At 38.3% G+C, this 21165-nt stretch overlaps 1 pseudogene; it reads right to left on the minus strand.

Moving 5' to 3' along the window:
- Positions 1-13985: 13985 nt before the first annotated feature.
- Positions 13986-20683, minus strand: LOC134474527 (female-specific lacrimal gland protein-like; annotated as a pseudogene).
- Between the last annotated feature and the right edge of the window lie 482 nt (positions 20684-21165).

The raw sequence follows: 21165 nt of genomic DNA on the forward strand, positions 1-21165 counted from the left end.
GCGGCTGAAGGGAATCTGAGCTGATGCCTCCTTTATAGCCCTGCTCTCTTGACAGGGCTTCTGGGCTACCACTGGCTCCTCCTGTGACCTTAAGATCTAGCATTTCCTGGTTGGCAATCATAACATATTATGTGTCTGTTTTTTTAAATAAAAGTTATGGATGTGATTAAGGTCAAGAGATGAAGAAATGTTGACTGAATCGTTGACATTTCTGCCCACAAAGAGATTAAAGTATGTAAATGATGTTTCAAGGACATGCCTATGCTATTGCCCTACCTCTCCAAAATGGAGACAGATGATGAAGCAGCAAAGAGATCAAGGAATCTCGTAGATGAGTTCTTCCATGTCCTCAGAGGATGCTTACACTTACTTTCCAATAATAAAGACAGCTCTCTCAAGATTGGTCCAATGAGAAGACACCTCTCTCTAGATTGGTCCAATGAGAAGACAGCTCTCTCTAGATTGGTCCAATTAAAAGAGAGCTCTCTCTAGATTGGTGCAATTGAAGACAACTCTCTCTAGATTGGGCCAATTACAAGAGAGCTCTCTCTACATTGATCCAATTAGAAGGCAGCATGGAAGTTACCAGTATCCAGACCTTTCTCAGAGGAATCTGTTTAAGTTTAGGCCTACATTTTGAGCTGCTCGTGGTGTTCCTGTAGTAGCAAAGATGTCTAAGGTTTGATGTAGTAGAAGGAACCCAGTTTCAAGTCCACCCGGAGCAGCTTAATAAGTTCATCAGAACTTTACTCCATTTTTTAAAAAACACGTGCAAATTGGTGGCATTATATTGTAGTGCGAAAGGCCTGAGTTTAATTTCCTGTTGTTGAATATAAAAATATAAGAAGTACAGTGAAAGCAAATTGAAAAATATCCATTCCTTTCCTGCAGTGGAGATCAAATCAATCTCTCCTGGTGATTAGTCACCCATTTGCAAATGATCCTCTTAAACTTTCATTGAACATTGAAGTCTAATTTCAGAAAACAATGTCAACAATTCTCAGAAGGAATCCAGCCATGAGCTGTTCAACCTACAACAAGTAAACAAAAGATCATGTAAATGGTGAAAGATAAGTAAAACAAAAAAGCACATAAATCTACTGCAATAGCGAAATATTCGCCCTGTTCAGAAATAAATGACTCAACATTTATTACTGACCACCAACAGCAAATTGATCAGCAGTTTAAGATTTCTGCTCCTGTATAAACAAAACACATTCACACACTGGAAGTGAACAATGGATAAATTCTCCAGTGATTTAGATGATGTGATGCACAATGTATCAATGAATGCAGAATGTTCAAATTTTATCAAAAGCTTCAACTGAAAGACAGTGATGAGAATGATCCTCAAAACTGTTTTCCTCAGCTTGGGGATTCTTTAGAGTATGTTTTCTGGCACTTTCTGACGTGTTGGTGGAATTCTGCTTTCATCATGTTTAGGATTCTGTTGGAAACACAGGGAGTGCTGGTGGTCAGTGCCGAGAGTCTTGTGATCCTATGAGGCGGTGTCCCTGTTCACCTCCTCCCTCACAAAACTTGACAGCCTGCAGCATCCAGCTCTTCTATGCAGTCCAAATGACCTTGAAAAGTTAGGATTCCTCATTTGGGTGCTTGAGGTGGTCACAGCTCTGCAAGTGAGGAGAAAGAGCTATTACAAGTTGGGTGATCTGAGCAGAATTATGGGTGCGTGTGTGTGTGTGTGTGTGTGTGTGTGCACAGATATTTTTCACTCTGTTTCAATACTTCCCCTCAGTGATAATAAAAAGTGCTAAAGTCCCATGACTTCCTCATCACCTATTTCCATAATATTCACGGTTCCATACAGAATCGCAATGACCATATTTGTAAATACGCATTACAGTAACATTTGCTTATAGCTACCGAGTACAAGAAGTTGGGATTAAAACACAGTAACAAAAACTACACCTAAGAGGAAATCTCCTTCTGGTTCTGATGGCATCAATTCTTTGCAAATTGGGTATCACACATGGATGACGAAGAGATACATGAGGTGGACCTGAGAGGGATTTGAACTATTTAGGAGGGAAAAATGTGTTTTATGTTGGAAGGCTGGCAGATTTCTATAGAGATTTCTCTATGCATCATATTGGTAACATTCATGTAGTATTCTGACAAATCACACCATGATACACAAAAGTGAAGGGCACCATTTTGATGCTTAGACCATGGTTTTTTGGAGTCAGGGATCAAACTCATGACCTCACATTTGCCAAGCAGGCACTAAAGCCAGTGTGCTAAATTTCCGGCACCTAGAACATAGTTTAATAGCCACTCACTCATAGGGAAACACAGCCTGTACGTTATCACTCCATCAGATGTCAGATGTCATGAGGAAAAGCAAACAGCATTTCACTTAGCGCACTGACTTGTTTATTGTTCTTTCCAGGCACCCTAAGGTCGTTTACTGAGCTCATTTTGAGCTTCAGTTATTTCTAATCTCGTTATGAAAATGAAAACACTCAGATTCCACACAACTAACTCAAATAGGATGGATTGCAAACATGTTAAAAATACCTTCAAGTGAGAAACAGTATTTCCATACATGGGAAATACCAGTGGTAATGCAAGGGAGGTGTTATGAGTTTGAACACCCACCAGGGCGTCAAATTATCCTGAGCTCCTGCAGGAGAGAGAGAGGAGAGTTCCAAAAATTTGCTAATTCTGCTGCATGGTCCTGCTATTTGCTTGCTTTGTAAAGCCGACCTGGATCCTCCTTTGCCAATATAACTTCCAAAGGAGTCAAGCACAGAGTGGTCTTAAGAAAACTGTTGATATGCATGTCTGTGTGTGTGTCTACATTTCTTATTGTATTTTATCAGGATCTAAGGAGAACGTGCGATGCTGAATCTGTGCTTTCATTAAGCTAGATATTTACCAATATTTACAGTTTTTACCTTATTTGACTCCAGGTATGAGAAACTGAATCCCCTTAAAAGGTACATTGGAATTTCCACGCTATCATGTCAGGATACAGTTAATTCCCTTATTTTCTAGAGGAACCTCTGTCATCTTTTAAATTCATGTGGTTCTAAACAGTGGGAACAGAGTAATATTTAGTTCCTCATGGCCTGAGTTTCTTTCTCTTTTCTTCTTTGCAAAGACAGGCTCAGCAAGTACAATATGGTGGTCCTTGCAAACTAGAGCTGATGCCCACAGTTCCTGGGCAGAGGAGTGTTCTTTGCAGAAGACAGGGCAAGCCATGCCTTTGCCATACAGACTGAAAAAAGAAGAGAGAGTTAGGGAGGATGGGTCACTGCAATCTCACACACATGACTAAGAAATTGGAATGTACATGGAGGTGTCATGTTCAGGGTTTTCAGCCAGGAAGAAAAATTTCTCATATGAAATTTTACAACTCTTTATCGTACAGGTGTTCCTGGTACAAAAGAGAACAAAAACATTTTAGGTTTGTGAGAGAAACTGAGTGTCTTCTGGTTAGCCTGTTCTCAGGTGGGGAGGTCTCCGTGTCAGGAACTCACTGGTATCTCCTAAGGAGAGCTGTCAGGGGGTTGAGGTGATCCCCGTGAGTCGTGTCATTACTTGTAGGGATATTAACACACAAAGAAATTGCCTGATCTTGAAAACCTTGAATGTGTGTTAATGTCTGATATGTTAAGAAGATCTGAATTGAAAAAAAATAAAGTATCTGCTTTTCCACTAAGGAGATGGAATGGTGTTTACACCTGTGCATCTGCTTTATGTCTCGTAGGAGCATAATCTTCAGTGGAATCCACGTTCCCATGGATCTCTGAAGGTTATCCTTCCTTATGGCTGAGAAGCATCGAATTCTATAAAAAAAAAAACCCATATCTTTTTATCAATTCATCTAATAAATAATTTCCAAAATGTTTAACAGATACTACAGATGCAAAAACAAACTTCTTTGAAGCAAATTAAAACACATATACAGTAAGGAGAAAATAAGACAAGAAAAAATAAAAACAACAAAAAACAAGATAATAGTTCACATCACTATGCTACTAATTTCCCGTGGCTTTTTTAAAATTTTATTTAAAAGGAAAAAACAAAACAAAACAAGACAAAACAGTGTAAGGGTGCAAGTAATACAGGACTAAAAAAAAAAAAAGGTAAGAAATCACCAGTTAATAGATTACACATTGTCATCTTAGAAATAGTTGCTCAAGTCACAGGATCAAAGCATACAAAGTGGACATTCCAACAGTGAGACGGCAAACAGTTATGTTCAGTGATCCAACAAAAACTCCATAATATGGTCATCTATCCTAACACACCTAAACACACTTGCAGTTGTATCCTTTAGAGAACTTTTTTTTTCCTCTCCTTTTTTTTTACAACAAAGTTTACACATTTTGGGTTTGATTACTCCCATAGTTCTTATTGCATTTTTTAGAAGAAAACAAATCCAAATATGACAAAACAAAGCTGTCTGTAAAAACCAAAGATAGACATAGTACATGATGTCAAAACAGAGTACAAGGTAATCAACAATGGTTACTATAATGTTTCTTGCTTTCTTAAAAAGAATTGCCTACATCATTAGGTATAATAAAACTGAACAAAACAGTACAGAACAAGACCAATAAAACATAACCGTTGGGAACATTACAGGACTTCAAAAGAAGATAATAGTCAAACCAGAATGGGCATCATAGCGAATCTTATTGCCTTCAAAGTAGTTGCCTATAGCCTCAAACTTGATACTATCAAACAGAACGCAACAGAGTCTAATCAGTCAAAACAAGATAGTGGGAGTAATACAGGACTTCAAATCAAGTTAATAGGAAATCAAAAAAGTTGCTATAATATATTCTGCTGATTTTCTTGATTTTTCCCCTTACTTAAAAAAACAATAAAAAATTAAAAAATAAATAAATAATGTTTTTAATGAATAAGGGGGAGATTGAGATAAAAGAAGACATAGCAACATAAAAATATAGGTCAAAGCATGACAATTTCAGCAACCTAGTCCTTCACCACCTAATAACCTGACTTAAGAGTAGTTTACCAGAGTGTCTTTTTCTTGAAGTATTTGAATATAACTTCGGATACTATAGCATCAGACATATCAAGACAGTGAAACCATTCAAGTGGATGAAAGGATTACAGGGTATTTAGAACCAGCTAACGGAAAACGAATGATGGTTTCTATACTATCTCTTTGCCTATAAAAATTTTTGTTTATAGTATCACATATAATAAAATCCAGTAAGATACAACATGATAAAACCAATGGAGACAGAAGAGCAACAGTTTGGTGGGACTTCAAAACAATATAATAGTAAATCAGCACTAGCTATTATGATGTCTTGTTTTCTTCAAAATAGCTGTTCATTTCATCACAGGCAATAATATCAAGCAGCCCAGAATAAAGGCATTCCAATTAATGAGTGAAAGCTTTATAAGGCTTCAAGGCCACATAATGGGGAATCATTACCACATACTTTTATAGATTTGAATCCTTTCTTACACTAGGGAAACTACTTGGTATTCACACATGTGTGTTTGATTTATTTCAGTAATGAATACGGTCTCAAGCTGCACCCATTTATTTATAAATATCTCAATGTGATCCTTCATTATAACTGAGTAGCAGTCCATTGTATAAAAATACCAAAACATTTTTATTGATTCCTCAGTTGATGGACACTTGGGTTGTTTCCAAGATCTGGCAATTACAAATTGTGCTGCTATAAACATAGGTGCACATATATCACTGTGGTATGATGCTTTCAGTTCTTCTGGGAAGATGCCTAGAAGTGGAATAGCTGGAACAAATGGGACTTCCAATCCCAGCTTTTTGCGAAATCTCCAGACTGTCCTCCACAAAGGTTGTACCAGTCTACACTCCCACCAACAGTGTAGAAGAGATACGTTTTCCCCACAGCCACTCCTGCATTTGTTATTGTTGATTTCCTTGATCCTGGCCATTATTTCAGGAGTGAGAAGGAATCTCAGTGTGGTTCTCATTTGCATTTCCCTAATGAATAATGATGACAGCAATTTTTCATGTATTTATTTGCCATTTGTATTTCTTCATCTGAGAAGGGTGTATTCACCTCAGACGCCATTTTTGGTTTTGATCATTGAATTTTGGGGGTCTGAGTTTTTTTTAATTCTTTATATGTTTTAGACAAAAGTCCCTCGTCTGAGGGGGAGTTCACTAAGATCTATTTCCAGTTTGTTGGTTTTCTTTTCACTGAAGTGGAGACTATTTTTGACATGCAGAAACTTTTAATAAGAGGTGGTCTCAGTTATTGATTCTTGGAAGTATTTCCCGTGCGGTTATGGGTTCTGTTCATGAATTCTCTACCCGCCCCTATGTCTTCAAGGTTTCAACCCAATTTGTCTTCCAATAGATTTAGTGTTTCTGTTTTAATATTCATATATTTGATGCATTTAGATTTTAATTTAGTATATGGTGATAGCCGTGAGTCTAATTGTAGTTTTTGCCTATGGAGAGCTAGTTTTTTCAACACCATTTATTAAAGAGACTGTCGTTCTTCCAGTGAAGCTGTTTGGCCCCGTTATCAAAGATAAGGTGGTTGAGTGTGTTTGTAGCTGTGATCTGTAACTTCTAATCTATTCCATTAATCTTTGGCTCTGTTGTGATTCTAGAACCATGTTGATTTTACTACTGTTGCTTTGTAGTACAACTTCAAGTCAGGGATTGTGATGCCTCCTGCCTTGCCTTTGTTGCTTAGAACTTTCTTTGCTATTCTAGGTCTCTTCTGTTTCCACATGAATTTTAGGAGTGATTTCTCTAGATCTGTGAGGTATGTTGATGGTATTTTTATTGGGATTGCTTTGAATCTGTATAAGAGTTTTGGGAGAATGGCCATTTTCACAATGTTTATTCTTCCGATCCATGAGCAAGGGATGTCTTTCCATTTTCTGAGATCATCTTCAATTTCTTTTTCAGTGTATTATAATATTCCCTGCATAGGTCTTTCACTTCTTTAATTAGTGAAATTCCTAAATATTTCATTTTTTTGGTTGCTAGTGTGAAGAGTGTGGCTTCTCTTATTTTTTCTCTTTGATTTTGTTGTTAGTGTATAGGAATGCTATTGATTTCTGAGTATTGATTTTGTATCCAGGTACATTACTGAATTTCTTTATTATATCTAAGTGTATTTCAATGGCGTTTAGGGGTTTTCTATGTAGAGTTTCATGTCATCTGCAAACAATGATAATTTAACTTCTTCTTTTCCTGTCTTTACCTCTTTTATTTCTCTCTCTTGTCTAATTGTTCTGGCTAGTATTTCCAGTACTATATTAAATAGGAGCAGTGATAAAGGACATCCTTGTCTTGTGCCTGATTTTAAAGTAAAGGCCTTCAATTTTTGGCCATTTAGTATGATACTGGCTGTTGGTTTTTCATAGATGGCCTTTATTGTGTTGAGGTAAAAACCATCTATTGCAATTTTCTGTAAAATTCTTATCATGAATGAATGTTCGACCTTATGGAAAGCTTTTCTGCATCTATAGAAATGATCATATGATTCTTAATTTTGGCTATATTGATATGGTAGATTACATTTATTGATTTATGTATGTTGAACTCATCCTGCATTCATCTATTCATTTATGTATGTTGAACTCATCCTGAATTCATCCCTGCATTCCTGGGATGAATCCCACTTGGTCATGGTGTATAATCTTCTTGATGTCTTGCTGCATCCTATTTGGCAATATTTTATTGAGGATCTTTGCATCTGTGTTCATTAGGGAGGTCGGTCTATATTTCTCTTTTTTTAGTTGAGCCTTTCTCAGGTTTTGGTACTAGAGTAATATTAGCTTGGAGGAATGACTTAGGAAGGATTGCTTCCCTTTCAATTTCATTGAATAGTTTGAAGAGTGTCGGCATTAGATCTTCTTTGTATTTCTTGTAGAATTCTGCAGTGAATCCGTCTGGGCCTGGGCTCTTCTTTGTAGGTACGGACTTAATTACATTTTCAATTTCATTAATAGAGATTGGGTTATTCAGCCGTTTTACATCCTCTTGACTTAGCTTTGGTACTTCATATGTTTCTAGGAATGTGTCTATTTCTTTTGTGTTGTCAAACCTTTGAGAGTAGAGGTTCTTGAAGTAGGTGTTGATGATTTTCTGTATTTGTATAGAGTCAGTAGTGATTTCACCTGTTTTATTTCTTATTGCATAAATTTGAGCTTTTTCTTCCCTTTTTTAAACTGGTTGGTTAGGGGCTTTTCATTTTTATTTATTTTTTCAAAGAACCAACTCTTTTGTTCATTGATTCTTTGGATTGTTTTCTTAGTCTCTATTGCGTTGATTTCTGCTCTGATTTTTATAATTTCCTCTCTTCTTTTGGCTTTGGGCTTGACTTGCTCTTCTTTTTCTAGCTGTTTGAGGTGTAGCATCAGGTTATTTATTTGTATTCCTGCTGTTTTCCTGATGTGGGAACACAGTGCAATAAATTTTTCTCTGAAGATGCTTTCATTGCATCCCATAGATTCCGGTAATTTGTATCTAAATTTTCATTTTCTTGTAGATATTGTTTAATTTCTTCATTAATTTCACCTGTGACCCACTGAATACTCCGGAGTGTGATATTCAGTTTCCATGTGTTTGGGGGATTTTTGCAGTATCTTTTATCATTAATTCCTAATGTCAAATGCTGTGAACCGATAACATGCAAGGGATAATTTCAACTCTTTTGCATTTATTTAAATATGTTCTGTGAGCTAATATTTTAGAGAATGACCCATGTACTGCTGAGAAGAATGTGCATTCTGATGTTGTTGGCTGGAACACTCTGTATATGTCTATCAAGTCCATTTATTCACATAGGTGACTCAGGTCTCTTATTTCTTTGCTGATTTTCTGTGTGGTTGGTCTGTCCCTTGGTGTCAGTGGTGTGTTAATGTCTCCTGTTACAGTTGTGTTACTGATAATTTGAGTTTTCATTTCTGTTAATAGTTGTTTTATATAACTGGGTGCTCCGGAGTTTGGTGCATATATATTTAAGATAGTTATCTCTTCCTCTTGAAGTTTTCCCCTAACGAGTATGTAGTGACCTTCTTTGTCTCTTCTGATCACTATTGGTTTAAAGTTCACATTGTCTGCAAGCAGAATGGCTACTCCTGCTTTTTGGGGGGTTCCTGTTGTGTGAAGTATTGATTTCCATCCTTTGACTTTCACTCTGTGAGTATCCATCTGGGTTAGATGGGTTTCTTATAGACAGCATATGGTTGGATTTTGTTTCTTGATCCATTCTGCAAATCTGTTTCTTTTAATTGGTACATTGTGACCATTTACATTAATGGTTATAACTGTTATATGTTGGTTTATTGTTGACATGTTATCTTTCTGCTGTTGCATCTTTATCTTTTGTTGTTTAATTATCTTCTTTGCTCAGTGGTTTTTTCCTAAGTGTATCTAAACTGTCTTTCAATATTGTTTGCAGGATTGGCTTGGTGATCATGAATTTCTTCATCTGTTGTTTGTCATGGAAGTATCGTTTTTCACCATTCAATTTTGAAAGATAGTTTTTCAGGGTACATCAGTCTAGGTTGGTAATCATTTTCCTTTAGGATCTGGATTACTTCACTCCACGCTCTTCTTAACTTTATTGTTTGTGTTGAGAAGTCTTCTGTGATTCTGATAGGTTTTCCTTTATAAGTGATCTGTCTTTTCTCTCTGACAGCTTTTAATAATCTATTCTTGTGTTGGGTTTCTGGGATGGTGATTGTTATATGTCTGGATGTAGTTTAATTTTGTTTATAACTATTTGGAGTTCTATATGCTTCCCTGAGCCTAATGTTGGTTTCTGATCTCATGCTTGGGAAATTTTCAGCTATTACTTCTCTAAATATCCTCTTGATGTCCTTTATGTCATCCACTTCTTTTTCATTAATCCCTATGAATCTTTTGTTGTTTTTCTTTGCATCATCTTGCAGTTGTTGAATTGTTATTTCCTGATTCTTTGTTATTTTTAAAAGATCTCTCCTTTCCTGTTCACTAGCTGGAATCTTGTCTTCACGGTCTGAAATTCTAACTTCACTTTCATTGAGGCGGTTTTTACAGCTTTCAGTGGAATTTTTGATTTTCTGTATATATCTGTGCATCTGCTTTATGTATTCTGTTTGTTTCATATATGGCTAATCTGGGGATTCTATCTTTTTTGTTTAGTTCCTCCAATTTTTAAACTGTGTTTTCTTTAGGTATGTTCAGCACCTGTTTCATTTCTTTGTCATTTCTTATTTTACCAGGGATATTATTTCTAGTTTGAATTCCTTAAAACTTCCTGGAGTTGCTTGCTTATTTCAATAGCTATTATGTCCGATATTTGAAGTGTATGGCATATATTTTCTTCTATATACATCGCTCCTAAGGTTCCTTGGGATGGGCTGGATGTTTGATATTGTAATTTGGTCTTTCATTTTGTAATTTTCCTGTATTTCTGTGTTTCAAGTGTTAATCAAAAGCTTCCTCAGGGTCTGTTGGAAATCCCCTTCTATGGCAGCCTGGGACTCTTTTACCCAGTTCCCCCAGGACACCGGGCCTCTGGAACCAGTGGCCCTCGCCTGCTTGCTTAGAGCTCCACAGTCCTCCAAACACACTGGGAGGCGGATGCAAGCACACTGCCCCAGATGGTGCGAGGATCCCCAAACAAGCTGGGTTCCAGGAATAGTGGGCACACACCTCTAGCTTAGAACTCCATGGTTCTCCAAGCACAGCCACAATGGGGAGGCAGATGCAGGCACCTCCGAGTGTTGAATACATTTTAGGAGCATTACAAAAAGTAACCAAGACACAGTTTGACTACATTGGTGACTGGCTGGGAAGAACAGAGAGAAGAAAGGAACTTTGGGCAGGAATGCACCCCTCCAGGTCATGTCCCAGAGACCCACAACTTCCCATCAAACCCCACAGGCTATGGGCACCTTCACAGAATGTGTCAGCAATGAAGGAATCCACTGAGGACGGCAGCTCCACCACCGCAAATCATCTTTTCAATCTCAGGAGACTTTGGGGGCTGTTAGATGTAAATGAGGACACTTACAAAAGAATCCTAGAGCAATTCCTAGGTTCACATCTGCAGCACAATTAGACACAGACGATCCATTCCAAGGCATTGAATGCTGTTTTCTACCAAGGTTTCCAGATTACAGACTTATGAATCTTAAAAATGCAGTTACCTATGATATGTGACTGAAGCCAAATCTTATGAAGAAAATGAGAGATGTAGATCAAGGGCTTCATGTATATTATTTATGATATTTACAGTTCGACAATATGTACACTGCTTTGATGCACAGATAAGCACAACACAATTACCTAAGCATCATTCTTTGTTTATTTAAATCTTAATTTCACCTAGTGAATAAATATTCCTTATGAATGTGATTTGAAATTTCCTAACGAAATTCTTTCAGTAGAATATTTTAAGTGAAAACTTCTACTAGATGCATAAACCTGTTGATTTTTGCTAATAGAATCATAAAAATAAGGAGGTTAGAGAATTCTTCTCTCCAGAGAAAAATAAAATGCTCAAAAGTACAAATAAGTGTCTTCCTTAATAGTAAACAATGTTTTCTTTCTTGAGGGTCTTCTATTATGCAACTTTGCCCTCCTTGATATCCTGAACTGGTTATACGTTAATGTCTCATCGTCACTGAACTCTAGGAAGAGCTGAGAATCCCAATGATTCAGACCCACTGACAAAGCAGATGTGGTCACCATGTCCTGTTTCACTAGTTTACCTTTTACTTGGGTGACCCCGTGATGCCCACTTCACCTTTTGGGTGAAAACAACCTTTAATGGGACTCAGGAAAGGGATTTGCAGTGAAACCTTCCAAGGCAAAATAAAACACTCGGCAAATATTTTTAGTGCTGGTACCATGGGGATTCATTGCTAGAGTGTAAATGAAGAACAGTTTTTGAATGCAATGTAGTGTCAGATTTCAATATAGATCACACTCTGCTCACAAAGAGAATACGGATTTAATACACTGATACCAGAGCTCAGGATTTGTGAAAAAGAGATTCTTTTATTTTGAAAGTAACTTTGAGTTTTACTGCTTTGTGAGCAGTAGCATGTTACTGCTGGGCATTTGTACACACACCAAATGCTTGTGATGGAGGTGAGCTATGTGAACTTCAAACCTGGACTAACGCAAGTGAAGGTTAATAAGTAGACCACAGATCTGTAGTGTTAGGCACAATCACAAGGTGGAATTTTAAAGCTCTTATCTGATGAGTTGCTTATTGCATGAACAAAAGTGTCTTTGGCATTGCACATCTACATTGATCAACAGTTATTGGTCAGGAGAATTTTGTTGACCCACAGAATTATGTTTTCCTTCCACTTTATTTGTTTTGAGACAATTTTTATAAACATCCAAAACTAAAACTGAGCACTGGGAATGAATACGTATTTCTCAGATGAAGCAATAGACATTTTGCAAGTAAATGTTGGAAATAATGTTCAGCATCACTTTTTATTAGCGCGATGTCACGTGAAAAAAATGCTAAGATTCCGGCTCACTCCAGAAACAATGATTTTGGTCAGTAATTCAACCAATACTAGAAGCTGGAGAGGCTGTGGGGAAAAAGATGCGTTTGTCCTCTGCGAGTGGGAGTGTATACAGATGCAAGCGGTTTGGGAATCAGCATGGATATTTCTCAGAAAACTACAGTTAGAGATTCCAGTTAACACAGCAGTTTACTGCTCTGTAACTTATTAGAAGCACTGAAAACATCATATTACAGTGATAGATGTACACCTGTTTTCCAACAGCATATTTTGCAATAGCCAGCTTATGAAAACAGCCCATGTGCCTGTCAGCTAAGGAATGGATGAACATTTTTTTGAAATCTATGGGGAGGTACCAGGGGTGTGAAATCACTCCTGATGGATCATTTCGAAGCATTTCTAGGTCAGTGGTTGCAACTGGAGACTATCCTCCTACATGAAATGAACTGGGTCCACATATCTAAACATCAACTTGTCTCCGTGGTATGAGAAATTATAAGAGAAACTGAAGACCAAAATGTGCAACAGATACTGTGAAATGCAAGGAAATTTTTCACAAAAAAATAGAACTAGCATATGGGAAGGGACAAAGAGGGAAGGAAAAATGAAAAATTACAAATATTAAAATGTAAACAAATCTTTGTCAAAAGGGAAGGTAAGATTGATTGAAGAAAAGAGAGAAAACTAAGCAAAAGAAAAATCAAAATACGTCATGAGTAGGTGCAAATTTTCTAAAACGAATGTGAACTTTATGTATATCTAAATTACACCAATATAGTAAATTGTAAAAAAAAATAATTATTTTGGGCTGGGTATTTAGCTCAGTGCCATAAGCGCCTGCCCTGTAAGTGTGTTTTCGTGACACGGATCCCCGGTACCCTTAAAAAAGAAAAAGGTAAAAAAAAAAAAAAACTAATTATTTTAAGTTTCAGTACGGTTTCCTTCCAGGAGCCAGTGATTTCTATCAAGAAATTTAATTTGCATGCGTTTTTGTAATTTCTGAGATTTCCTTATTGATGTCTGAGGGTGTTGTGTTTGGTTCATAACTCCACTCAAGTTCATGAAATTTCCGTCCTTCGTTTTGTAAATATGGGTTTAGCACCTTCCAGTGCCCTGTCATGGAGTGTGTTTCATACATATATATCTTTGTTGATTTCTCTGTGTATTTCTCCCTGAGGAACTCTTCACTGCTGAGAAAGCAGTGATGCTGCTTGTCACAGTTGTTAAACTGGTGCCTTTATCCTCAGTTTTGTGAAAATCGGCTATGTTTATTCGGTTGTTCTACTACGTAATGAAAGACCTACATATCATGAATTGGAGACAGGTACTGCACATGTCACCTCCTCCAGGTTCAAGGCAGAGTTCGTTGCCATGACGACCCTCCATCTCCTGCATCATCTGCTGTTACCCATCATGCTTTGCTGTGAGTTCCATCAAATGTCAGCCTTCCATCTCTGTTCATTGAATCGCCTCCTGTGGGATAGTCATTTCTTCTCTTTAATTTTATTAGCCTCAATGTCTGTTTGGACAAGAAGTGAGAGCCTAGTAAAAACTGCACAAGTAGCTCTTGCTTTGTGCCCATCCAGTCATTGCATGACATTTGATAATATCCAACTTATATTCATAGTCATAGTGGAGGACCATTCTTGTCCTTCAGGTATGAGATAATTCTTTTCTACTGTACTGTTCTCTCTCTCTCTCTCTCTCTCTCTCTCTCTCTCTTTCTCTCTCTCTCTCAGCCTTCTTTCATTTTTCTAGTACGGGGTCTTCCTTCGTTTATCATGTTATATCCCATATTGGGCCATATTTCATATTTCCTCCAAAACCCTCATTTTCACTGCCATAGTCAAAATACCACTGATTGCAGTTCTCGTGGAATTGTTCTTGTTTGAGTTTGTGGACACGATTTGGTTACATGTTTCAGACTTTTGCAATCACCCAAAATTTCCCTCTGTCAGTTATGGGACCAGAGATTTTTAAAGGATCCTGGCCACGCACTCTCCTCCCGTGCTTTCCACCAGATAAAGGACCTTGTCTTGGTCTTATTGGTCTGGCCCGTGACTTTTGCAGAACTGTGAGGCCATCACCTCGCATGAGGCACAACACACAACACTTACAGTAGCTCACAAACGTGAAGTCACTCCTGATGGAGGTCACTTTTTATCCCCTCCCGGGGACATGCCTGAGAATTATGCCAATAATCTCAAGAACAACCATTTTCAGTTCAAAGACACCTTTGTTTTTATAGTTGAAATCAGGTAGATAGTTCTACTCATGATACATTAAATAACGTTTGTCATACATGTGTGCGTTTCAGATGACATCAATCAATTTATTGAATTAATTGGGATATAAAAGTTCAAATGAATTGTAGCAGAGATGTAAAAGAAGGACAGGAAAGAGGTTCAGGAATTTTTGGCCAAATAAAAAGTAAAACTGAACAGGAAAGAAAGCTGGATCTTCGTGTTCATGATTAAGAATTTGTGGAGAAGTGCTACTGTCAGTAGTCCAGACAGGTTGCCATCTGTGGAAATGTAAAAAAAAAAAAAAAACAAATGGTTAATGTGGAGCTGAGTTCAGGTTAATGACACCTTGTTCCCTGCATAGGACTCTCAGTGTGATGGACACTAGTCCATAGGGAGCCCCGGGGTTACCCTGAAGCTCTCTCAAGGGCTCTACTGACATTGACAATCCGTTGAGAATTGCATGTAAATTTACGTCACCAATCACTTATAGTTTTACACCTAGACATAACAAGGCTGTTAACCTGCCAAATTATATATTCAATCTTGAATTCACCAGAGTACAACTGTTTTAGCTTGCAGAAATTATTAATTTTATTTGCAAAATGTATTGTCTTTCTGTGCAGGTGAAAAAAATCCTGTTCTTTTCTTTGGATCTGTGTTAGGTTTTTAATGTCTTCACACATGCAGGAAGAAATGTCAGAATATAAAGAGAGTCCTGTTGTCTACTTCTAGAGCCAAACATGAGAGGAAAAACATTCCAAGCAGGTTACATTATATTTTGACACAAGCATCTTGTCTCTACTCACCGAATCAATAGCATCACTCTGGACAATCATCTGAGAGGGGAAATTGTAGAGGGAAGAGACAAAGAATCTGGTTACGGGAATTTACTAGTTCTAAGAATCATCAATAATACTTTCAATGAAGTATGACTTGGAATAGCGATGTTGACTCAGAGATTGAACTGAGATTGTTTACTTTCCAAGTGTGCTTTGACACCGCGGGAGGTAAGGGGATGACTTTACCTGTTCCAGCGAGGTATACTATGTTTTCCTTGGGAATACCCTTTACTTCATTGGCCTCTTCAAATTTACGCATTCCTTGGGCTCTCATGGAGTCTATTGTTCCTGTGTTTCATGATAGAAAAAGCAAAAATATCTGTGCTTAGGGTGGCACAGATATTTCTGAATTCTAAAAATTCTGAATTTCTCTGAATCGAAAAGCATCTCCTGGATCGCACTGTGCTGGTGTGACCTGAGAAATCCCACCATCACCCCCTGGCTCCTTGCAGGAGGAAATATAAATGGCCTGGCCTGCACATGGGACACTGGACTTCACATCATCTCCCTGTTTCTCAGGCTGCTGAGGACAACTGAATTCCTACATGCTGTGTGTCTCAGTATCCCAAATTGTATGCGTCTCTATTCACGTCAAAGCAATGGAGACGGTTTGGTCTAAGAGCTGTGAATCTCTACATGCTGAAGCTCCTCTTTTTACACTAAATTCTCCATCCAATCTCTGATTTCCTGCAGAAACTCATCAATTGAGTTGAGGTGTATTTTTAACTCTTGCCAAGTCTGCTAATCACCAGCATCTTAGTACTAAGTAAAAGAAAACAAATGTGGAAAATTTCTTTCATCTTTCTCAAACCAAGGTTTGTTCCATCCACTTGAAGTATGTTGTAGTACCAGGCTCCTCATGCTTCTCTGTGAGGTTACCAACCTCAGAACCATTCACATCCTGAGAATGTTATGTTTGAGGAGCAGAATCTGATATATTGTTGGTAGTCATGGCATCAATTTCAAGTGTTGTCAGTGGGAGAAAAAGCATTGTGAACTAAAGCTTTTAAAGTATAAATCAACCATCACGTGTATGATAAACTGCTTCTTCTGTTATCTTTGAAAATATATCTTGATTCATTTGATGGCACAGCCCAGAGATATCAGTCTTTGCTGTTCTCCAATTGTCCGGCCAGCTAAGGTATGGTACACATTGCTGCCTGAGAATATATGTCTATTTTTCTGATAATTTTTAGAAGAGTATTTGGCCAGGGTCTCAGAGAATTTTCTCATCTTTTCTCTCAGTAAAACTTTGCAGAATCCTTCATTTGACACAAGTTGAATTGGAAATCTTGTATGTAAAAGTATTTCTAAAGAAGGGCATATAGTTAAATAATACAAAATCAAGCACAAGACCCTGTACAGTGTAGTACAGGTTGGACATTGGTGTGTGCGTGGTTCTCTACAGAGAGAAAACACATCAGTACTCACCAGCAACTACATAGCCCCGTGTCACCACTCCGTCCTCATCCACATTTGTGTTGAAAAATGTGATCATATCCTCTTGCTTATCAACAACTAAGAAGGTGTTTTGGCCCGTGACTGTAATTGAACAAAATATTATAAAAATCAAGATAGTTACTTTTTCCATGTCTTACATGAGTTTTTTGTTTGTTTGTTTGTTTTGTTTTTGCAACTGAGTGCTTTCCTGTCTTCCTCTGATGAGCATTTATTTTACAAACCTTCCTACAACATTTTAGGATTCCTTCTAGGTGACAGGGTTTACCTGTCTCCTTCTTAGCAAGGAGAAACTTCTGGCACTCAAACTTGAGGAGTATCAGAGGGTCACAAAGGGTTTCACCGTGGCCAGGTTCTCAGTGTCTGCTCCCGAGGCAGAGGGTACTGCGGGGACCTGGGGCTTCCTACCCAGACCATCCAGCTCACGTATGAAATTTTCAGAGATTTTACCCGCAATTCTCCAGATCAACCAGAATTTTATTGCATTTGTATAAATATATTGCATGGTGCGTTATAATGCATTTTAATGAGAGATATACATGAAACAGGACTTTCTGCTCTAGCAAATTAAAAAGTTTCAGATAAAAGTGACTGTTTTGGGATGACTTGACTCTAGCGTTGAAGTATAGGTTGAAGTATAATTTCCTATTGCTTTTCTAGTATTGTTATTTCTATAAATAAAAATTTTGTGAATTTCAGAAAACTGCCGCTAACACTATGCTACATAACAAAACAGGAATTGGTAAAAGCACACCAATCTGTATTATCATTAATACTCTTTTTTGTCTGTTTTTTACCCAGAGTCTTCCTGTGCAGCTCACTCTGCCTTATAAATCAACAGGTAGCCCATGCTGGGGTGGAATCCGAGACATTTCCCATCTCTGCGTCTCAGGAGCTCAGAATACAGCTATGAACCAGCATGAATGGCAAGATAATCATTTGAAATGATTTTAAATCAGATATATTCAGCATTGTCAAACTCTTCTTTGTTTTTAGATGATTTTTAAATTACCTAACACTCCATTTGAATATTTTATAGTGAACACTTAGCTTTGCACTCATGAATTAATCACAAGATAACTTTTAACAATATTCTCTATCATGCACCATTTAACGTTTTAAAAGTTTGTTCACTGAGAGTAGATCTCAAAGTCCAAGTGAGAAACAGTAACTTTGACAGAAATGTGATTCATCAAATTAGCTTTACCTGGTTCCTCACGTCTGAAAACCATAAGGAACTTTAGAGAAGACAAAACTTAATGCGTGTTTTTACATGTGAAATATATGACTCTGCACGAGACACATTGTCAGGAATCCTCCTCAAGATTCTCTGCTTTGATACCAGAGTCCTTACCCAGTGGCCAAAATTCTATGGTCGTGTTTAAGTCACAGGAAGTCTATTACTGGGGATTTTGGGCCATGTGCAATTCACAGCATAAAACCGATATTGTAACACTCACCATATTTGTGGAACATGCCTCATTTGACCTCCTTCAGTGTTTATTGATACCAAAATTCCATGCTTGAATCTACAATAACATTCACTTATCCTGAGCTTCTATGATGACATTTGCTATGGCTCATGTCCCGATGGCCTCCAAAGCCTCATGTGGTCATGGGTGCAGCCCTCTCGGGCTGCCTGGACGTATGGTGAGGGACCATGGCATTAACTCTGTGATACAGGGATTCACTCATCATGCCTGGGGTGATGAATGTGAGTGATACCAGCCTTTGAGCAGGTACACATGATAAAAAGAAAGGAGAACAGAGTGCATTGTGGTGGTCATTTGCTGTTGCTTAGAGCTTAGGTCCTGGCTTCTTCTGCCTGCCCTGCATTGCATTAAGATGGTTTTACTATTGATGCCCCTCTGCCCAGCCTCCCTGCCTTGAAGCCAACCAAGGAAGGAACCCTGTGCAACCTGTGGGCCAAATAAACCATTTTTCCTTTTCACTGAGATTTTGGTATTTTCTCTCTGCTACGAAAGCAGTTGGCTAAGATACTGACAGTGCGTCGAACTTCAGTAGATTTTCCAAGATGGCCGTGCTAATCAACACGATGCATTTCACTAGAGCACAGTAGGACACATACACAGAACTCTTGATCACCACACTCAGCACTTCCTTTGAATTAGTATCTCACTCAACACAACCAAGTACTCACATTCGACAGTGTAATAACCGTCTTCTCCCCGTGAAGCAATCACTGTGCTCTCTTTGCACTCCCCATTTAACCTGAAAAACATGGAAATGCAAACCACACAGTCTTCTTTCCTCACTCCTTCTTTCCATGAGGACCTTCAGGAGTGGTAACGCTGAAGATCTTCAAGGCTTTCACAGTTATACCCTTTTACCTCTCAACTGTGTTAAATCATCAACATCCTAACGCGTGGTTGCTTAACAAAGGCGGTAAGGCTCTCTCAGGAGGCAGGGTCTCTTGGTGACCTCCTGCGCTGTCTGTGCTCTGCAGTTTCCTGGCAGCACCTGTGTCCTGTACCCCCTTCATCCCTCAGCTCCCATCTCCCTGGGGACAGATGGGACTCATCTGCATGTATCATGTCACAGCCACAGTGGGGACTGGTTCTATTCATCCAGTTCCCAGTTGGCTGAGCAGCTGAATTATTTTGACACTTTGAATCTAACACATTCTGCTCTTTTACAAGTCATTTCCCAGTGTTTCTCTTAAAGCTTGCTCTGTGGTGCAGTCCTTACTGGCAAAGAAACTCATCAGACTCTTCTAATTGATGGGACAATATTTCAACAGAGACATTCCAAAGTCTGTAGATTGGCATAGATCCAGAGTCACAGATAGCGGTAGGACCCGACCAATGCTTACAGATGGAAACATAAAACTATCTACAATCACACATCATGTTGATGTTATTCTCTCAAAAGTGGAGGCCAGGTTCCTCACTGTTTTGTTTTTTTTTTTTTTTTTTTTTTTCATTATGTCCTGAATCCCAGACTGCATGTGGAGAAATGGACAGTGTGGTTTTGAGATTTGAGCAAATTCTGCTTACTTGACATAAAGCCTGAAGGTAATCTCAGAGCAATCCTTGTTACAGTCTATTTGACAGAAATAGACTCTCAGGGGACCCCCTCTTCGATCTTCTCTTTGTTGTCAGCAGATAGAGCAACTGTGTCCCAGTCTCCACTGATCTACAAAAGAACAATCTCACTGGAAACTTTAGATGATTGCCTTCTGGTGGCCTCGGTAACATCATGAAGAAACAATACAACAATTAATCTAAATCTTTGGATCACGTTTTGTATTTGAGCTCTGTAGAATGGAAGTCAACATCATTAGCTCAATGGCAAAAAGCAAGAATTTTTCAAGTTCTACACTACAGCTCTGTCTTCATACACAATGGGAAATCTGCGGCTTCATTTCAGTGCCCACATTTTGCAAAAGGAAATGAATCTGGTGAAAAAATATCATGATACACAAAGTAAAATCTTCTTTGAGGAATGCAGACACCCATTGAAGACGATTCTCATGAACGTCAACTTTATTACTGGCAAAGAAAAGAGAGAAACACACACACAAGAGGAACTCAATCCCGACAAGTGTAATTGTATTACCTGTGAAGACTCAACACATGACAGACCCACTGCAAGAGCGAGGAGGAGGATCTGCACCATCCTGGAGTGGCCTTTCCACTGGCACAAGTGAAGGGCAGGTGAGCGGCTGAAGGTTATCTGAGCTGATGCCCCTCTTATAGCCCTGCTCTCTTGACAGGGCCTCTAGGATACACTGGCTCCTTCTCTGACCTTAAGCTCTACCATTTCCTGGTTGGCAATCAGAACATATTTGTGTGTCTCTTTCTTAAAAAATTATGGATGAGATTAATGTCAAGAGAAGATGAAATGTTGACTGAATCGCTGAAACTTCTGCCTACAAAGAGATTAAAGTATGTAAATGGTATTTCAAGGACATGCGTATGATTTTGCACTACCTCGCAAAAAGGGAGACAGATGATGAAGCAGCAAATAGATCAAAGACTTCTAGCTGAGTTCTTCCATATCCTCAGAGTATGCTTACACTTCCTTTTCAATAATAAAGACAGCTCTCTCTAGATTGGTCCAATCAGAGAACAGCTCTCTCTAGATTGGTCCAACTAGAA

Source organism: Cavia porcellus, unplaced genomic scaffold, assembly GCF_034190915.1.
Source record: "Cavia porcellus strain 051 isolate PalLab524CR breed Dunkin Hartley unplaced genomic scaffold, mCavPor4.1 scaffold_33, whole genome shotgun sequence".
NCBI classification, from domain to species: domain Eukaryota; kingdom Metazoa; phylum Chordata; class Mammalia; order Rodentia; family Caviidae; genus Cavia; species Cavia porcellus.